Raw genomic sequence first — 17,412 nt, forward strand, 5'->3', positions numbered from 1 at the left:
GGTACATTATGTTTTTCTAACATTTTATCTTTAGTTCAGATTTCTGTTCTTATGATTTCAGTTACATACTTATGTATTTATTGGATGTTTCATATGTTTTTTTAGTCTGTTTATTGTTTTTTGAGTTTTAGCAAAGAGTATAAACAGCAATACATGTAACACTTATACTTTTGTCACATCTCACAGAGATGATCAAAAGATGAGTACAACGCTTTGTGGAGAACAGCAAAAGATGATGCCTAATGCTTAGGCCATTACACACGTCCCTGTCAATTGTATATGCTGCAAGCAATTTCAAAGGAATTGAGAATCTATCCGAACATGCATTTTAAATGATTAATTCAATATTATACGAATCGAGAAATAACCATAAGATTCTGATTTTCCAACAGTAACTAAGGAAACCTAGGCCTATTCTTCCCCAACACAACAACATGGTTCTGCAAGAGAGCAAACAGTAAGAACGTCTGCAGGTCTCTACCTTGGTACGGGTGGAATGGGGAGTAACAGTGTGTCTCGTGACTGTAAGGTAACTAAAGTGCCCCCTGATTACACCCTGGTGGTGGTGTTATGCAGATGCCAGATGTCAAATAGTGGCCAGTGCTGAAGCCATTCAGTTAGCGCCTGGGAATTGGATGTGGCAGGTATGTGAGGTAGTGAAGGGAATGATCGGTTGAGGTCAACACGCAGGGCACCTTTGAAGTCTCTGCCTGTGATCCATGGGATTCTACTCCAGCAGGAGAGCACCCCGGACAGTTTGTGCTTGAATGAATGTTGATCTGTAAGGGGGAGTACAGACTGCCTAAAAGGATATGTTGGCCATCCAAGTGGCCCTTGATGAATATGTAGCAACCTTGTGGGTATGTCACAATGGTACCTGCTGTGAAGGGGACGCCAGGTTTGAGCCATCTCAGTACACCACATGCATATGAGGAGAAATTAATGATATACACCTGACCACGCCATCGCCTCTGTAGCTTTGTTGCTTCAGTGTATGTTACCTGGGATTCTTGTAGGAAGGCAATATGTGTGGAGCAGCATCTTAGATAGGAGTAGACAACATAAAGGCGTTAGAGGGGGGGTAACATTAGTGCATGTCATGTTGCTGAGTGAGGAGGACAACATTGTTGGCCATCGCTTCTAAAGCAGTAAGCTGATGGTGTAGCAAAACAAGCATATTGTTGGTGTGAGTAACAGGCCCGGGTCCCACAGAACAGGTGATTACAAAAAGAAAAGAACCCAAAAGAACTGTAAATACCATCAGAACATAATGACAATATGTATCTGCCCAAATTGTTGAACAACACGCGCCAGATGCGGTGAATCAAATAACGGGGGTGGGTGAGGGTGCAGAAACCAAGTGTTTAGTGACCCCACATAGTGAAAAAGTGTGAACACTTTATGGTATCAGGCATCTTATGTACCGCAGGTCACACACGGTCAAGGGCTCGTTACCAGTACTCCAGACCAATGAGGCACATGAGGTGAGTGTGCGAACATCTGTACGGTGTACCAACTGTGAAAAAAACAACAAACATAAGTGAAAACAAGGAAAGCAACAGTAATCAAATGATATAGCGAGACATCAAATGGCCCATCCGGGAAATCTGAGACATGGCTCAGATCAGGTTGTCAGCCGTTTGAGGAGTCACTTCGGGGGGAGACGCCAAGTCCATTCAGGAGGGCCAAATGGTGGCGCAGCCCTTGTCACTTGAAGATTTAGTGGAGTTGTCTTCCAGGTCAGAGCTCAGAGTAGCGTCTCTTAGCCTGGCTGCTAGCTGTAGAGCTTGTCGTTTCTCCATTATGAGCTGCTGTACGTTTGGTGTGACATTCGGGCAAGGGGAGTGTTTCAACCAACCAGCGTCGACCCACATCTGGTGCATGAGGCATTGCCGTCTCCTATGGAGACCCGCAAGAAGCGACTCCAGCCAGTCCCAGGCAGCCTTTGGATTCTCACAAAGGTGTGTTTGGGGCACCTGAGTGTATGCAGCCCATGGCGGCTCAGGGTTCGAGTCCATCACAAAGGGGGGATCTAGGCCACTGTATGAAAGGGCCCGCATGCTGGTTCCCTTGGATTAGAGTTGGCACCACAGCATGAGCAGCCCAATATATAAAAGTGTCTTTGATCAGTGACTCCCTCAGTAAAGGTGCCCAGTTAATTGAGAGTCAGGAGAACAAGCATGTGCACTCCAGTAGCCTTGTGTGTACTCCGATCGGGTGAAGACAGGCATGCAGATCATGTAGAGCCAAAGGATGAGGGGTTGATGAAGGCTAAGTGTGGTGTAGGTGCAGCTCCCACAGGTCATGGTGTTCCTCATGTCAAACTCCAAGGGGGGCTCCAGGCAGATGCCCCCTGACCTCAGCCACGCAAGGCTCACAGGTGGTTTGCAGCAGGGCCACTTGTGGGTTCAAAAGGAGGCCGGACGCAAGTCAACTGAGGAAGTGCAGGGAGAGAAATGACAGCGGCATCCCATGTCACTGAATCCGCGCCACTTCCCTGGGGGCAAGCAGCAATGTTCCTCAGCAATATTTGAAGGAGGCTGGGAAAATTAGGAGGGGTCCTCCTTTTCAATTATATTTAGGCCAGGGCTGAGAGTACGGAGCCTGTCGGGTAGCATTGTATGTAGGCCATACCACATTCCCGGTAGGCCGCCATCGGCAGTGACCCAACAAGGCAGGGTGGGCCAGCACACTCGGCAAAGCAGACCATGAAGGGAGGTGCCTGTGTGGGGGCAGCAGGACGGCCGGCGGCCCTCCAAGGAAACTCAGGTCTTACCGTGAGTCAGCACAGCCTTCCGCCTTATCAGTGTGAGCACAGGCCTTACAGCACAAGTCTTTGATGCCGCTTCCCAGATACTGGTGCAAGTGGCAGAGAGGTGAGAAGTGCACTTGAGGGCAGAGCACCACCGGCACTGCGGGGCTCTTATCTGAGAGTTAAAGTTGCATGAGGTTTTGGGTCTCAGCATCAGCTACAGCAGGGTAATGGAATCCCCTCCCACACACAGCAGCCACAGCATTGTGGAGGAAATAGAAGCGGCTCCATGGTGACGGATAAGGCCGAGAGTGCAGCAATTAAAGTCTAAGTCGCCGATGGCAGGCAATGTAGAGGATATTAGGTGGATGAATTGTGTTTTACAGGGGAACCTCACTAGAGTGTGTCTGCCATTTGGATATGCAAGCCACTCCCCCCTTGGATGTTTCATATGTTAAGAGGAAGATGTGTTATGTTGTATGGCACTGTGAGACTAACTTTCAGCCAGTCGTGTGGTGTCCGCGAGACAACTTGCCTGAATGCGAGGCCTGTGAAGTCCGTTGGTAGTTTGACTGTCTCACTAAGGTAGGGAATATTTATGAAATAAACCTCTTCCAGCCTACCTTCTGTCTTTGTGGAGTTTTTCATTTCGGCATGCATCAGCTGCAATTGGCTACATGGCCACTCCTTTCTTAATACACACTTTCACAAATGTTTTTTTTTTAACGCCCCTAGACAACATACCTGCCATTTTGGAATGGTACGTTACAAAGACAGAATTGTGGCCTCTATCATGTGAGAGACATGTGTACATCATCACGCTGAGTCACCATACCATCTTGATGTATACCATGACACATGCATAGTGTCCTGGGCCCTAGGTCCATATGCTAAGAACAAGCATTAGCAAAACCAACAGGTCTCACCTATGTTAGAGCGATTGGCTTTTGCCAATGTCTTTTAGCCATGTTGTAGAGCAGTGTGTCTTCTGTGCAGCATGACTAAAAGTTATTTACAAGGATGCTATAATGCGGGAAGGTAAAGAAAAGTGTGTGAGCTTTTTTTTTTTTATCACTTTTAACCATGCTCTTCTACAACCTAGCTAAAAATACATTGGCAAAGCCAATAGCTCTCACATAGGCAAGACCTATTGGCTTGTCCAATGCTTGTTTTGAGTTTGAAAATTCACAATGTCCACCTGGATACCTCTCCTTCGTCAGATAAAATAACATTTATATTTTTTATTGTTGGCCACCTGATAAATTAGTGGAGGATCTCCACTATTTGTTCAACAGCCTGATAAACTGCAGGTAGTGCTGAGATTTCCTTTGTAGCCTAACAAAAAACATTAGTGTTCTGCAATTAATCTCATTGCCTAAACAAATTGTAAAATGCTTTAAAAATAGTAATATTTTGTTCTTCTGAAATCAAACAAGCACTCGCAAAGCCAACAGGTCTCATTTATGGGTGATCTATTGCTTTTGGCAAACGGGTGGGATGGTGAAAGAGAGGGTGGATGCGGGTGGTAAATGGGTGGGGGTGTTGAACGTGAGCATGGTTTATATTGGACAACAGGACTTGGCTCTTCCTTTGCCTACAAAAAAAAATGTCAGTTGAACGCGTTTAATTAAAACAAACAACAACACGCAGCACGCCTTGCCTCATGATCAAAATGCAAATATAATATTTTAATATAAAGTCTGTGTTCATCAGATGAAACTCTGTGGACCGTATTTATACTTTTTGACGCTGAACTGCGCTAACGCAGTTCAGCATCAAAAGGTTTACTGCCGGCTAGCGCCATACCAAGATGCCAGCCGGGCATCATATTTATGGTATGACGCTAGCCAGCATTAAGGTCTGACTAGCGTCATAGAAAAGGAAACTAGCCGGGTGCAGGAGGTGTAAGGGGAACGGGGGTTTTAGTGTCAGAGGATGACGCTAGTACGGACAGAGGCAAAAAAAATGCCTCTGCCCAGACTAGCATCATTTTTTTGACGTTAAAACCCCATGGACATGACTTCTGTCTCATTTAAGACAGGAGACATGCCCCCCAGCCCAGTGGCCATGCCCAGGGGACATATGTCCCCTGGGCATGGCCATTGGGCACAGTGCCATCTAGGGGCACCCAAGTTAGGCCCCCCTATGGCACTTTGAAAAAAATATACTTACCTGGGATGGGTCCCCCCATCCTTAGCTGTCCTCCAGGTGTGGGTGCAGGTGGGTGGGGGTGTCCCTGGGGGCAGGGAAGGGCACCTGTGGGCTGGTTCCATGGTCCCCTAACGCCTGCCAATACCCATGCGTTAAATAATGACACTAAGCAGGCTTAGCGCCATTATTTAAGGCCCTCCTCCTCCTGTGCATGATTTTTGCTTGGGAGGATAAATAAGGCGCTAGGGTCTTAGAGTCATTTTTTGCCCGGGAAAGCCATCCTTGCATCTCGTTGATGCAAGGTAGTTTTCCACAGGCAAGAAATGACTTTAACTCCAATATTTTGGCACTAGACATGTCTAGCGCCAAAATATAAATATGGAGTTAAGTTTGCACCAGATTTGCATTAACAAATGACGCAAAACTGGCGCAAAGAGAGTATGAATATGTCCGTGTGTATGTGTGAGCCTATGTGTTTATGATGTGAGTATGTTTTAGTGCGTATATATGAATTTGTGTGAGTGTGGACGCTTCGAAAGTGGCATGAAATGAGCCTTGAGGGGGCTCATCATGTTTAATATCAGGCGCTTATTCTGCCCATTTCCTTCACAATGCATTCTGGTACATGAAGTCTTTAATTAAGAAATCAATAATCAGCTGCAGGTTTGCATGTTCCTTGCAGCTGTGAGTTCAGAAAGCGGGGCAACCTCTTCCTCCTCTGTGGGGGCAGTCAGGGGGATGTTGTCTGGACAGACATTACAGATTTGCTACTTGCCTCCTGACCTAGGGGCACATGTGATTAATTGCATTTAGTGGCTCCTAAGTTATTGCTAAATTCCTAGCATGTCCAGCAACAATGCTCTGCAGACAGGGAAATATCTGGAATATTGCAACGAACTCCGAGGGAGTTCAGATCAAAAAATTTTCTCCGGATCCTTTCACCCGCCCCATCACACCCCCTGCCCCTAACAACAAAGTGAAGTAGCTACTGCCAAACCCGTACATTTCGAAAGACATTTAAATCGAAGCATTAAAGAAAACTATGCCAAATAGCCAAATATGCTTCTCGTCAAACAACACGCATCAAGAGAAACAGAGATTATATTCTCTTCTATATAAATACAATTGCAGTTTATGTAGAACTTCCATTGTGTGAGGCCTTCAATAATTACAGTGCCACATGTAACTGGCAGTTCTTGACACAGCGTGGCATAAATTTCATGTTCAGCAGCTGCTAAAGAGGCCGCCTTTTCTGCGCTGGGTATCTGGTGGCTACGAGAGCCCGGTGGCTAGGTACATGTGAGCGATGTGAAATCGAGGGCTGAGACGCAGAAAACGCTTCTTCCTCTAACTATAACGTGGTAGCCACTGGTTAACAACTGTGTGGTGCACGCTCATGTTTCCTCCGACTCTCCCTTTACACTAGGGACACAATTTGGGTTGAGTCTCCTGCTGTGCTGCCAGGACGCAGTCAAGCAGCACAGCAGGATTTCATGAGGGGTGAATCTGTCTCTAGTCACCCAAGCAGCCCTGCAAAGTTTCTCTTGCTCAGCTGTGCCAATGAGCCAGCCGACCAAAACATAGTCATAGCCCGTTCTTAAATTACGTTTTTTTTAAATCAACCTAGGCCTGCTTTCCTCCATTAGCAAATGTTGGGTGACTATATAGTGTCTAATGCGGTTTCTTCTTTTTTTTAAAGTGCTTTATAATGGAACAAAGTCATAGAATTTTTGAAAGTTTTTAACAGCGATTTTAAGTGTATCTATTCCTTGCATATTTATTGTATGATTGTAACCTTTTTATGGTATTTTATGATTATATTTTAGGATGGTTTGCTTCTTTTATGATTATATATTTATGATCGAAATAAAGATTATTCGTTCATTCATTCATTCAACATAGTTATATTTCAATGTTTATGGCCGTTGGGTAAGTGGCAAAGCTAAATAAGAAAAGTTGACAAGATAATGGGAGACGAAGAAGCAGACACGAGGGCAGGTGGAGAGAGATGAAACAGGGACAGGCGTGGGTGAAACATGGACGAGGTGAAGGGTGGAGATGAAGTAACAGTTGAAGGAAGGGGGCTGGGAAGGAAAAGAGGCAACACTGACAGGGATTTGGGAGACGGACAGACGGAAAACACAAACATCCATATGGAGTGCTTGAAAACAAAGAAAAAAGTAGCTCCATAAACGGAAGCAGTGGAAACGCATATAATTGCTCCATGCTCCAGGGGAGGAAGACACTCAAGGGACAACATAACGCACTCATGCCCTGGCAAATCTAAAAGAAACAATTGAGCGCCACGCTGATACTAACCAATAAAAAATGTTCTAGCAGTCGCGCTAAGAATTTTTCAATTCTATTAAGGACACGGAGGCGAGGATTATGCTTGTCTTTCCATGCTTTATTTTTTACAGCAGACAATGAAAATCATGGAAAGTAAAAACTACATGACCCAATATCAGTCATAACACGTGATAAACCATAGAGGAGGAAGCCTATAAAGTGTTGCATCACACCAAGCCACTCCTCTTTCTTTGTCCAAAATTCGCAACAGAAAAGTCAAAGTCTTAACAAAACTTGCAAACGAAATCCTGAAAAACAGATGAACTGGCATCCCACTTAAATTGGAAGACGAACGATATCGCGGCAGACCGCACTACTTCTCATCATTTCCTAGAAAAAATGAAAAAATCCAGGCCATAAAAACTGAATAACATAAGAAATACTTATATAAACTAATCAATAGGGTGGGATAGCACTGACGTACAGTAACTTGTACATAATATCAACAAAATAAAATGGCACTCCACCATCATATATATACAGTGCTGCGGGATAATCCTCGCCTCCGTGTCCTTAATAGAATTGAAAAATTCTTAGCGCGAATGCTAGAATTTTTTTTATTCTATGTCAGGACCGGAGGCTCAGATTATGCTTGTTCAAAGCTGATTCATAACCACAGAGGCTATATCAACAATAGGTTTATAATAAAAAGTTTTAAAAGTCGAAGGCGAAGACCAATCTGCTGCCTTTAAAATGTCCTCTAAACGAGAGCCCAAAGCCAAAGACTTCGAAGCCATAGCTCCTCTGGCAGAATACGCACCAAACTTAGAAACATCAATGCCTGCTTCACTCAGCAACCAACGCATCCACCTAGCGAGAGTGGCTGAGGAAACCGGATGATATGGCTTAACTAAGGAAATGAGTAATTGACCCCCCATATCAGAACGAAATTCTTCCGTACTCACCTCGTAAGCTTTAAGACACTGCACCACACAAAGCTTGGGGTTGTCTACAAAACAGGGGTAAGACATGGACTTCAGATTGCATTTAGTTCTACGCGAAATGGAGAAAGAGACTCCCTCAGGAGAAAAAACTCTCCCAGCCAAATCTAGTGCTCTAACAGCTGATACTCTCTTACAAGATATCAAACACAACAACATGGTGAGTTTAGCTGATAACTGTTTCCTAGACAAAAATCTATTAGCAGGCCAGGATTCTAAAAAACGAAGGACAACATTAACATCCCAAAGGGACGAATAATGGGGGCGAGGAGGATTAGCTAACCTGATACCCCTCATTAATTTACACACAATAGGAGACTCACCAATGGGTTTACCCTCCACTGGTAAATGCCCTGCTGAAATAGCGGACCTATAATTATTAATAGACCGGTATGCCAGACCTGACGCTGCTAAGGAGGAAAGGAAATTCAGGACCAGACAGCAACCTGCTGAAGAAGGATCTGCACTCCCAGGACTACACCAAGCACTCCATCGCTTCCATGCCGAAGCGTACCTCTTGTGAGTACTGGAGGACCAAAAACCCGCAATGAATTCGGAAGACTCTTGCGAAAGTCCTGGGATGTCCCATCTTTCCCTGAAAGACGCCATGTCATCAGGGATAGCTGGCCTGACAGAATCAATGGATGTACCAAGCCCTGAGGGTCCTGGATGAGATTCTCCCGGAAGGGAAGAAGGATCAGATGATCGCAACTCAGTTCCATTGCTACCGGAAACCATGCTTGAGATCTCCAAAGGGGCGTCACCAGGACTAACTCCGCTTGCTGACGTCTGATCTGGGCCAAAACCCTGGGTATCATTAGGAAGGGAGGAAATGCATAACTCAGTTCCTGAGACCAGTTCTGAAGAAACGCATCCATCCTTGATGCCTCCGGATCTGGCCTCCAACTGAAAAAACGTTTCATCTGCCGATTGAGGCGAGATGCAAACAGATCGATCGAAAAGGGGCCCCACTTCGCAGAGAGAGTTCGGAAAACTCTGGGATGTAACCTCCAATCGCTGAAGTCTCTCAGGTGACGAGAGTTCCAATCGGCCACTAAGTTGCTGGCCCCAGGGAGGTACTCCGCCACCACTGAAATCCTGTGCTGAAGGCAAAAGTGCCAGAATTCCTTGGCTATCTCCGCCAGAATGCGGGAACGAGTTCCCCCCAACTTGTTGACATATCTCACTGCCGAGATATTGTCCATGCGAAGGAGAATACAACAATTCGCTCTGATGGGAGAAAGACTCTTGATTGCAAAAGAGCCTGCTAGGAGTTCCAAGCAATTTATGTGGAGACTCAACTCCGAGTTGGACCATCTGCCTCCCGTGGACACTGAGACAAACCGGGCTCCCCAGCCCCAACGACTGGCGTCGGACTCTATCACTACATCCGGGAGAGAGCTGAATATGGCTCTGCCGTTCCAGGCTTCCATATGATCGAGCCACCAATGCATCTCTGCACGGGCCTCCTCTGACAGGGGAACTTGATCTGCATAACGGACGCCCTTCTGAAGATGAGAAATCTTCAATCGTTGAAGGGCTCGGTAATGCAAGGGACACAGGAATATCGCCTGAATCGAAGAAGAAAGCAGGCCCACCATGCGAGCAATCGCTCTCAAGGAAACAGTCTGTTTGGATAATAGACACTTCAATTCTCTATTGATTGAACGGATCTTCCCGGAAGGAAGAATCAGAAGAGGCTGTAACAAGTCTATCTGGAACCCCAGGAAATCTATCCGATGAGAGGGGACCAGAACGGATTTTTGGGCATTGATTATAAAACCCAGACTCTGAAGAAGAGACACTGACCATTCGAGATGATCTAACAGAAGGTCCCGATCCTGGGCCATGATTAAGATGTTGTCTAGGTACACAATTAACCTGACCCTCTTGGGAGCGAAGGAATTCCACTACTGGACGCATAACCTTTGTGAAACACCAAGGGGCGGAAGACAGACCGAAGGGGAGAACCTTGTACTCGTAATATTCGGTCTCCCAACAGAACTGAAGGAACCTCCGATGTGGAGGAAAAATAGGAATGGTCAAGTAAGCGTCCTTTAGATCTAAGCGGACTAACCAGTCTCCCTTTTGGAGAACATCTCTCAGTAAATGGATACCTTCCATTTTGAAATGACGATATAGCAAAAAAACGTTTAAATCTTTTAAGTTTAGAACTAGGCGTGAGCCGCACCCTTCTTGTCTACCAGAAATACTGGGCTGACAAAACCTGAAGGGTGATGGGGAACTCTGATAACGGCACCCTTCTTGAGCAGAGCCGAAATTTCTGCTGAAATAATACTGTGTTCTTGAAGGGAAAAATATCCCTGCCTGGGAAGGCATATCTGATAAGGGGACTCGTAAAATTCTAGCTTAAACCCTTGCACGGTCTCTAAGACCCAAGCATCTGACGAAATTAGATGCCAATTCTCCAAAAACTTCTGAGTTCTGCCCCCCAAAATTACTTCTGAACTCAAGACCAAGCTCACCTGTAGCTCCCGACTCCTGGGAGAAAGATTGTTGTCCTTTGGATCTCCCTATGCGGAATCTGCCTCGACCATACCTAGGTCTTGACGGGTAGAAGGTAGACGAGGAGGAGTCGTAACCCTGATAGCCTCCTCTTCCTTGTTGGAAGGATCCACGATGGGGGCCTTGTTGATTGAAACGGCCGAAGGCACGCCCTCTAAAAAGTGGACGTAGCACTCTCCGGATGGATCCTTGTGCCTTGTCCAGACTGGCGTAGGTGGATACGAACTTAGAAAGTTCCTTCATGAAGGGCGAACCAAAAAGTAAACCCTGGGCCACGGGGCCTGATTCCGATGCAGCGAGGTCCGCCAGCTTGGGATCTAGCTTCATCAAAACCGATCTGCGTCGTTCAGATGAGATGGCGCAATTAGCATTGCCGAAGAAACATAGAGCCCTCTGAGCCCATCCTACCAGAATATCTGAGTTAATAGGATCACCCGATTCCTTGGCTTGAAAGGCCAATTCCAGGATCTTAGTTAGAGGTCCGGAAATGTCTAAAAGTTTATCTTGGCATCCACGCCAGGTGCGATCCATACCCTTCTTAGGATCCTTAGCGGATTTCTTGAGGAAAGTTACTAGGGTAGGATCCAACTCTGGAGTCTCGATAACCTTGGAGGGAAAATCAGGTCTGGGGCACTCAGATCTTAATCTAGAACGAATATCCTTATCAAATCTGTGTCTAATATGGGCTTCTACATAATCCGCCACCTCAGGGGGTGGTAACCACAGAGAAGATCTGAGGTGTACGATGACCTCTGGTTCGAAAGTCAACACCTTAGGGGTAGGAACCTCCTGGTAGTGAGCTTTCTTCTTGCGTTCACGAGGAGGCGCTTCCTCCTGCTTGGAGGAGTGCTCAGAGGAAGAAGAAGAAGAGGCTGGATCATTCGCAGCTTTCTTTTGTGATCCCGCATTGTAATCATGCTCTCTTGCCATATTCCTTATAAGGGATTGGAAGTCTGCAGCAAGCGGGTTGGAAGGCTGTTTCGCAGGTTGCGGGTTTGCCGTAAAGGAAGGATCTCCCATGGTAGGGTCGCTCACGGGGGCAGCCCAAGCCTGTTGATCTACCAAGCCCAAGAGATGGTGCTGAATGGCCTGCGCCAAGGCCTGATTAACTGAGTGACGCACACCTGCGTCTAGAGCATACACTAAGTCCTGGTCAAACGAGCCAGCAGTATCATCCATATAGTACAATTCCTCTGCTTGGTCATCATAGCCAGCCATACTGAGATACAGCAGAAGTGAGCTCCCGGGGAGCAGTATTAACCAATAAAATAATAAATCAGGGCAGAAATCAAAATAACAAAATTTTTAGATGTGGAGGGAGCTGCCCTGAAAGGGTTAAACACCCTTGAACCAGGCCCAGCCTGAATCAGAATTGTTTCAACCCCAGTGTCCAAGCACTGGGGCGTAGATGGGAGCTGAGCCGGTGGAGGAACTCAAAAGAGGGACTTAAAAGCGCTGAAAACGCTTTGATCTCACGAGGCAGAGCCTCTAATAATGTCCCCGTGACGAGGGGCTTAATAGCGCTGATGCGCTTATTTCACACGAGGCAGAGCCTCCAGTAATGCTCTTGTGGAGAAGGAAGAAAAAAGACACAATCTCAAGAAGCGCTCCGGTACGAGCGCTGTAATGAGACCCCCCGGGGAAGAATAAACAATTAAAATGTAACGCTCCGAACGAGCGTGAAGAAATTCCAAGAGCAACGCTCCGATCCGAGCGTTAACTAATTGGTGCCCCGGGGGGGAGAAACCATCGAAGTTCGGCCCGGCAGATCGATCGGGCGTGAGAACAGGATGTTCGGGGGAGGAATGGCTTCACATGCGCATTCGAAGTGTACATGCGGTGAAGAAGGGGAGATAAAGGAAACGTAGACCCATAAAATGCGCTCACGCTGAGCGCGGGTCATAAAAACATAAAAGGAAAGAAAGGAAAGAATCTCACCGGCATAAAAGGACTGTGCAGGGAGCGCGAGTCCTCGCTCCCTTGCTCCCACTCCACTGATGAAAAGCGCTCCAAAGGACGCTTATAAGGAGGGGAAAAGCCCACTCCAACACGTTTAAATATAACAGTAAGAAAAAGGAAATCACACTTATCTGGCTGCGAAGCAGCAAAGAAAGAGGAGTGGCTTGGTGTGATGCAACACTTTATAGGCTTCCTCCTCTATGGTTTATCACGTTATGACTGATATTGGGTCATGTAGTTTTTACTTTCCATGATTTTCATTGGCTGCTGTAAAAAATACAGCATGGAAAGAGAAGCATAATCTGAGCCTCCGGTCCTGACATAGAATTGTGAGCTATGGGTGAGCTGTAACCCACTATACTGTAAACAACATGTCTCAAAGAGACAAGACCCAAAAAGGATGACACAGACAATAGAATTAGGGGCAGGTAACTGGCCCCTTTTACTGGCAAGATCACTTAACTGGTGACACCTGTGATAGATGGGTGTAGAGTGGGTGTAAGTGCAGCATTAGGGGAAGAACTGCATCATTATATATCAGGCAGGACACTACAACATACATGAACACATAATAACGGCGCTTCTTTTTTGTCCAAGGTCTGTAGCATCAGAAAAGGTTCGTTTTCCCTTTATGCCTATGCACAACAGCGTGGGGAAAAGCAATTAGCAACCCCAGAAGGTCTGCATTGCTTTTAAAAGTTAAGACCGACTTGCTTTGCCCATTCTTGTGCATATTTTCTTAATTGACAGGCGCCGCCGGAAGCCTCGTATTAAGAATTGTCAGATAGTATTCATTGTTAAGGGTATGGGCTTCGCTTCTCGCAAAGCATGCAAATATTAACAATAAATGAGTCTGGGTTGCCCTCTTGTGGCCATTTGGCGTCAGTGCCTAAACTGCGCATTGTTTACTGGTGAGTCAGTCAGTCATGCAATCGGGTCTTTAAATAGATTAGCAAATCCATGTGACTGACAAATCAAGTGGTTCCCATGAAGAACTCTGGGCACAGAACATCGCAATAGGTCCGGTCTTAGCAAGTTTGTTTTCACTGGTAACAAAGGCAGCTTTGTTGCTGGGAGGCGATTTAGGGGTCTGGAATAAATGCAAGATACGTTCGGTCGAGAGATTGCAAATACGTAAAACAATTTTCTTAAAGACTAATAAGTGAACACGTGACACTCAACAAACACCAAACAAGTACAAAACTATAACCTGAAACTCTATGTAATATTTCAAAATGATACGACTAGGATGGTATGTGAGTTTACATTGATATTTGTATATGAATGGCCACTGATGAATCCATTCAGATTTTGTTGTTCTTGGCATCCAAATATAATCAATCAATCAAACACTTGTAGAGCGTGGCTTATCACCCGTGGTGTCTCAAGGTGATGTGGTGGGTGAGCTGATCATTTGAAGAGCCACGTCTTGAGATCCTTCCTGATCTGCTTCAGCGAGGGGGCCTGTCTGAGAGTGAGTGGGAGCGTCTTCCAGGTCTGAGCTGCAAGTAAAAGGATCTGTCTTCAGCTGTGCTCTTCCTGATCCTGGGGATGGCGGCAAGGGCGAATTGGGAGGATCAGAGTTGTCTGGATGGGGTGTAGAAAGTCAGGCGGTGGTTGAGGTAGGCCGGTCTGATGTTGTGCAGTGCCTTGTAGGTGTGTGTCAGTAGCTTGGAGGTGATGGGTTTGTTGATAGGGAGCCAGTGGAGGTCTCTGAGGTTGGCGGAGATGTGGGTGTGACGAGGGATGTCCAGGATGATTCTGGCTTCTGAGTTCTTGATTCTCTATAGTCTTGATGTAGCTTCTTTGTGATGCCGGCATAGAGTGTGTTGCCGTAGTCCAGTTTGCGGCTTACGGTCCTTCTTGTCTCAGTAGGGATCCACTTGAAGATCTTCCAAAGGAGACGAAGAGTGTAGAAGCATGACAATAAGACGGCATTGACTTGACAGCTCATGGATAGTGTGGAGTCTAGGATGTTGCCCAGGTTACGTACATGGTTGGTGGGGGTGTTACCTAGGCCGGTTGGCCACCAGGAGTCGTCCCAGGCAGAGGGGATGGAGCCTAGTACAAGGATCTTTGTCTTGTCCGAGATGAGTTTGAGGCAGCTGGCTTTCATTCAGGTGGCGACTGCTCTCATTCCGTTGTGAAAGTTGCTCTTGGCTGTTGATGGGTCGTCAGTCCGGGAGAGGATCAGTTGAGTATCGTTGGCTTAGGAGATGATGTTTAGGCCATGCTGTCTGACGATTTTAATGAGCAGAGCTATGTAGATGTTGAAGAGGGTGAACTTAGTGAGGAGCCCGGGGGTACTCCGCAGCAGGTTTCTTTGGATGCCGAGGTGAACGGTGGGAGTCTGAGACTCTTGGTTCTTCCAGTGAGGAAGGATTGGATCCATTTCAGTGCCTTGGCACAGATGCCAGCGTCATGGAGTCTGGTGCATAGGGTGGAGTGGGAGACTGTGTCAAAAGCAGTGGAGAGGTAGAGGAGGATGAGGGCGGTTATGTCTCCATGGTTCAGTATGGTGCACAAGTCATCAGTGGCTGCGAGGAGGGTCTTTTCAGTGTTATAGTTGCTCCTGAATCCAGACTGGGAGGGGTCTAGGATGTGGTTTGTCTTGAGGAACTCCGTTAGCTGCATGTTGATGGCCTTTTCTTTTACCTTGGCTGGGAAGGGCAGCAGAGAGATGGATCTGTGTTTTTTCATCTCCCTTGGGGCGGCAAAAAGTTTCTTTAGGAGCGGGTTGATCTCTGAGTGCTTCCAGTTGGATGGGAAGGTGGCGGTTTCGATGGAGTCGTTGATAGTCCGGCATAGCTTGGGGGCGATGGTGGCGCTGGCCGGGTTGAGAATGTGATGTGTGCATGGGTCAGAGAGTGCCCATGAATGGAAGGAGCTCATGAGTTTCTTGGTGTCTTCTTAGGAGACAGGGGGTCAAATAGCTCAGGGTCGGCTGCAATGTGGGGTCTGAGGTGGTGCTGGTGGGCATTGGGCGTGGGTTGGTATATGTCTTGGATTTGCTAATGGGAAAAAGGTGGCAAGGTTGTCACAAAGGTCTTGAGAGAAGGGGATGTCTGAGGTATCTGTTCTGGGGTTTGTGAATTCCTTGACTATGGTGAAAAGATAATTGCTGAAGTGTGCGTTGGTGCTGATGTGTTGTTGAATGGCAGCCTTCTTGGAGTCTCTGATGCACTGATGATGTCCAGTAACTGCATTTTATAGGCTGTGTGGTCTGCAGTTGTTTTGCTGCTACTCCATTTTCGTTCCAGTCATCTGCAGGTGTGTTTTGACTCTTGGAGTTCTGTTGTGAACCAGCTGGGTTTCTTACGATGCTGGTTTCTGGTGGGTTTTCAGAAGGGGGCTATGGTGTTTGCGCCATCTGTGATCCAGCAGTGAAGGTTGCGTGCCGAGTCATTAGCGCTCATGGCGTTCAGTGGGGACAGTGACTGAGTGCGTTGGCAAGCTGGGCTTCAGTGACCTTGCTCCAGTTTCTGTTCGGGGTGGCGGGGGCATGGAGGCATACGGTGGTCTTTGTGAAAGCGCAAAGGACACATCCATGGTCGGTTCAGTGGTGTTTGGAGGTGTGAGAGTGGCTGATGTTGTTTCCTGCCGAGAAGACGGGGTCGAGGGTGTGATCTGCTGAGTGAGTGGGGAGGTTGACTAGTTGCTTGAAACCGAGGGTGGCGAGGTTGTCCAGGAGGGATGTCGTGTTTGGGTCATCGTGGTTTTTGAGGTGAACATTGAGGTTGCCGAGGAGGATGTGGTCGGTGAAGGCGAGTGCATGGGGGGCGACAAGGTCGAGGATGGCTTCGCTGAGCTGTGGCCGGGGTCCAGGCGGTCTGTAGATGAGAGTGCCACGAAGGTAGGTGTTTGGATCGGTCTGAATTTAGATGTTTAGGTATTCGGGGGTGGTTGGCTGCCTCTGCCTCTTGATGGTGGTTGTCAGATGGAGGGTGTTCCTGTAGACTATGGCAATGCCTCCTCCTGGTCAATTGACTCTGTCTTTGTGGATGATTTTGTAGCCGTCAGGAACAGCAGTGCTGATATCCGGGGCTGAGGTGGGGGTAATCCAGGTCTCTGTGAGGAAGGCAACGTAAGGGGCGATCGAGTTGAGGAGGTCCCATACTTCTACTGCAGAATGCAACACACATAGGAAGAGGAAAGCACCTCTTTTGATTGTTTTTGTGCAGGAAAGTGTCCCCTCCTTACAAAAACAATCATCCCCTCAACATAGGGCACCACAAGGGTCCCTGCATTGGTGCTAGGCAGTAATTTGTGCACCACGGCAGAGGGAGAGGCCAGAAATGAGCTGTATCTCGTAGATTTGGCGCATTTCTGCCCTTTCCCGGTGGTGCAGGGTGGTGCAGCAAGGCACTTGCAGTGTCTCCCTGTGCCACGTGCCTCATAAATGAGGCCCACAGTTCTAAAAATCCCTGCTAGTAATGGCATAAGCACCACAATTTGGAGGGTTTTCTGTTCCTTCCAGACTCTAAATGATTAAATTAGTTTGTTTTTTTGAGATCCAAGTCCTACTAGGCCAAGGCAAGAAGCTGAATCCAGCATTGGTCCCCCTAAGTCAGATATGTTGCTGTTAAAGCCGCTTCCAGTGATTCCTTGAGTTTTTGTAGCCACCAAGGTCACTTCACCAACCTGATCTATTTATAGCCAAGCCTCAGACCAAGGTTTTACCTTTGCACTTTTTCGGGTTATCAAAATCTTCAAGCATGTTGGGCAGGGCTGGTA

Source organism: Pleurodeles waltl, chromosome 8 (genome assembly GCF_031143425.1).
Source record: "Pleurodeles waltl isolate 20211129_DDA chromosome 8, aPleWal1.hap1.20221129, whole genome shotgun sequence".
In the NCBI taxonomy this organism is placed as follows: domain Eukaryota; kingdom Metazoa; phylum Chordata; class Amphibia; order Caudata; family Salamandridae; genus Pleurodeles; species Pleurodeles waltl.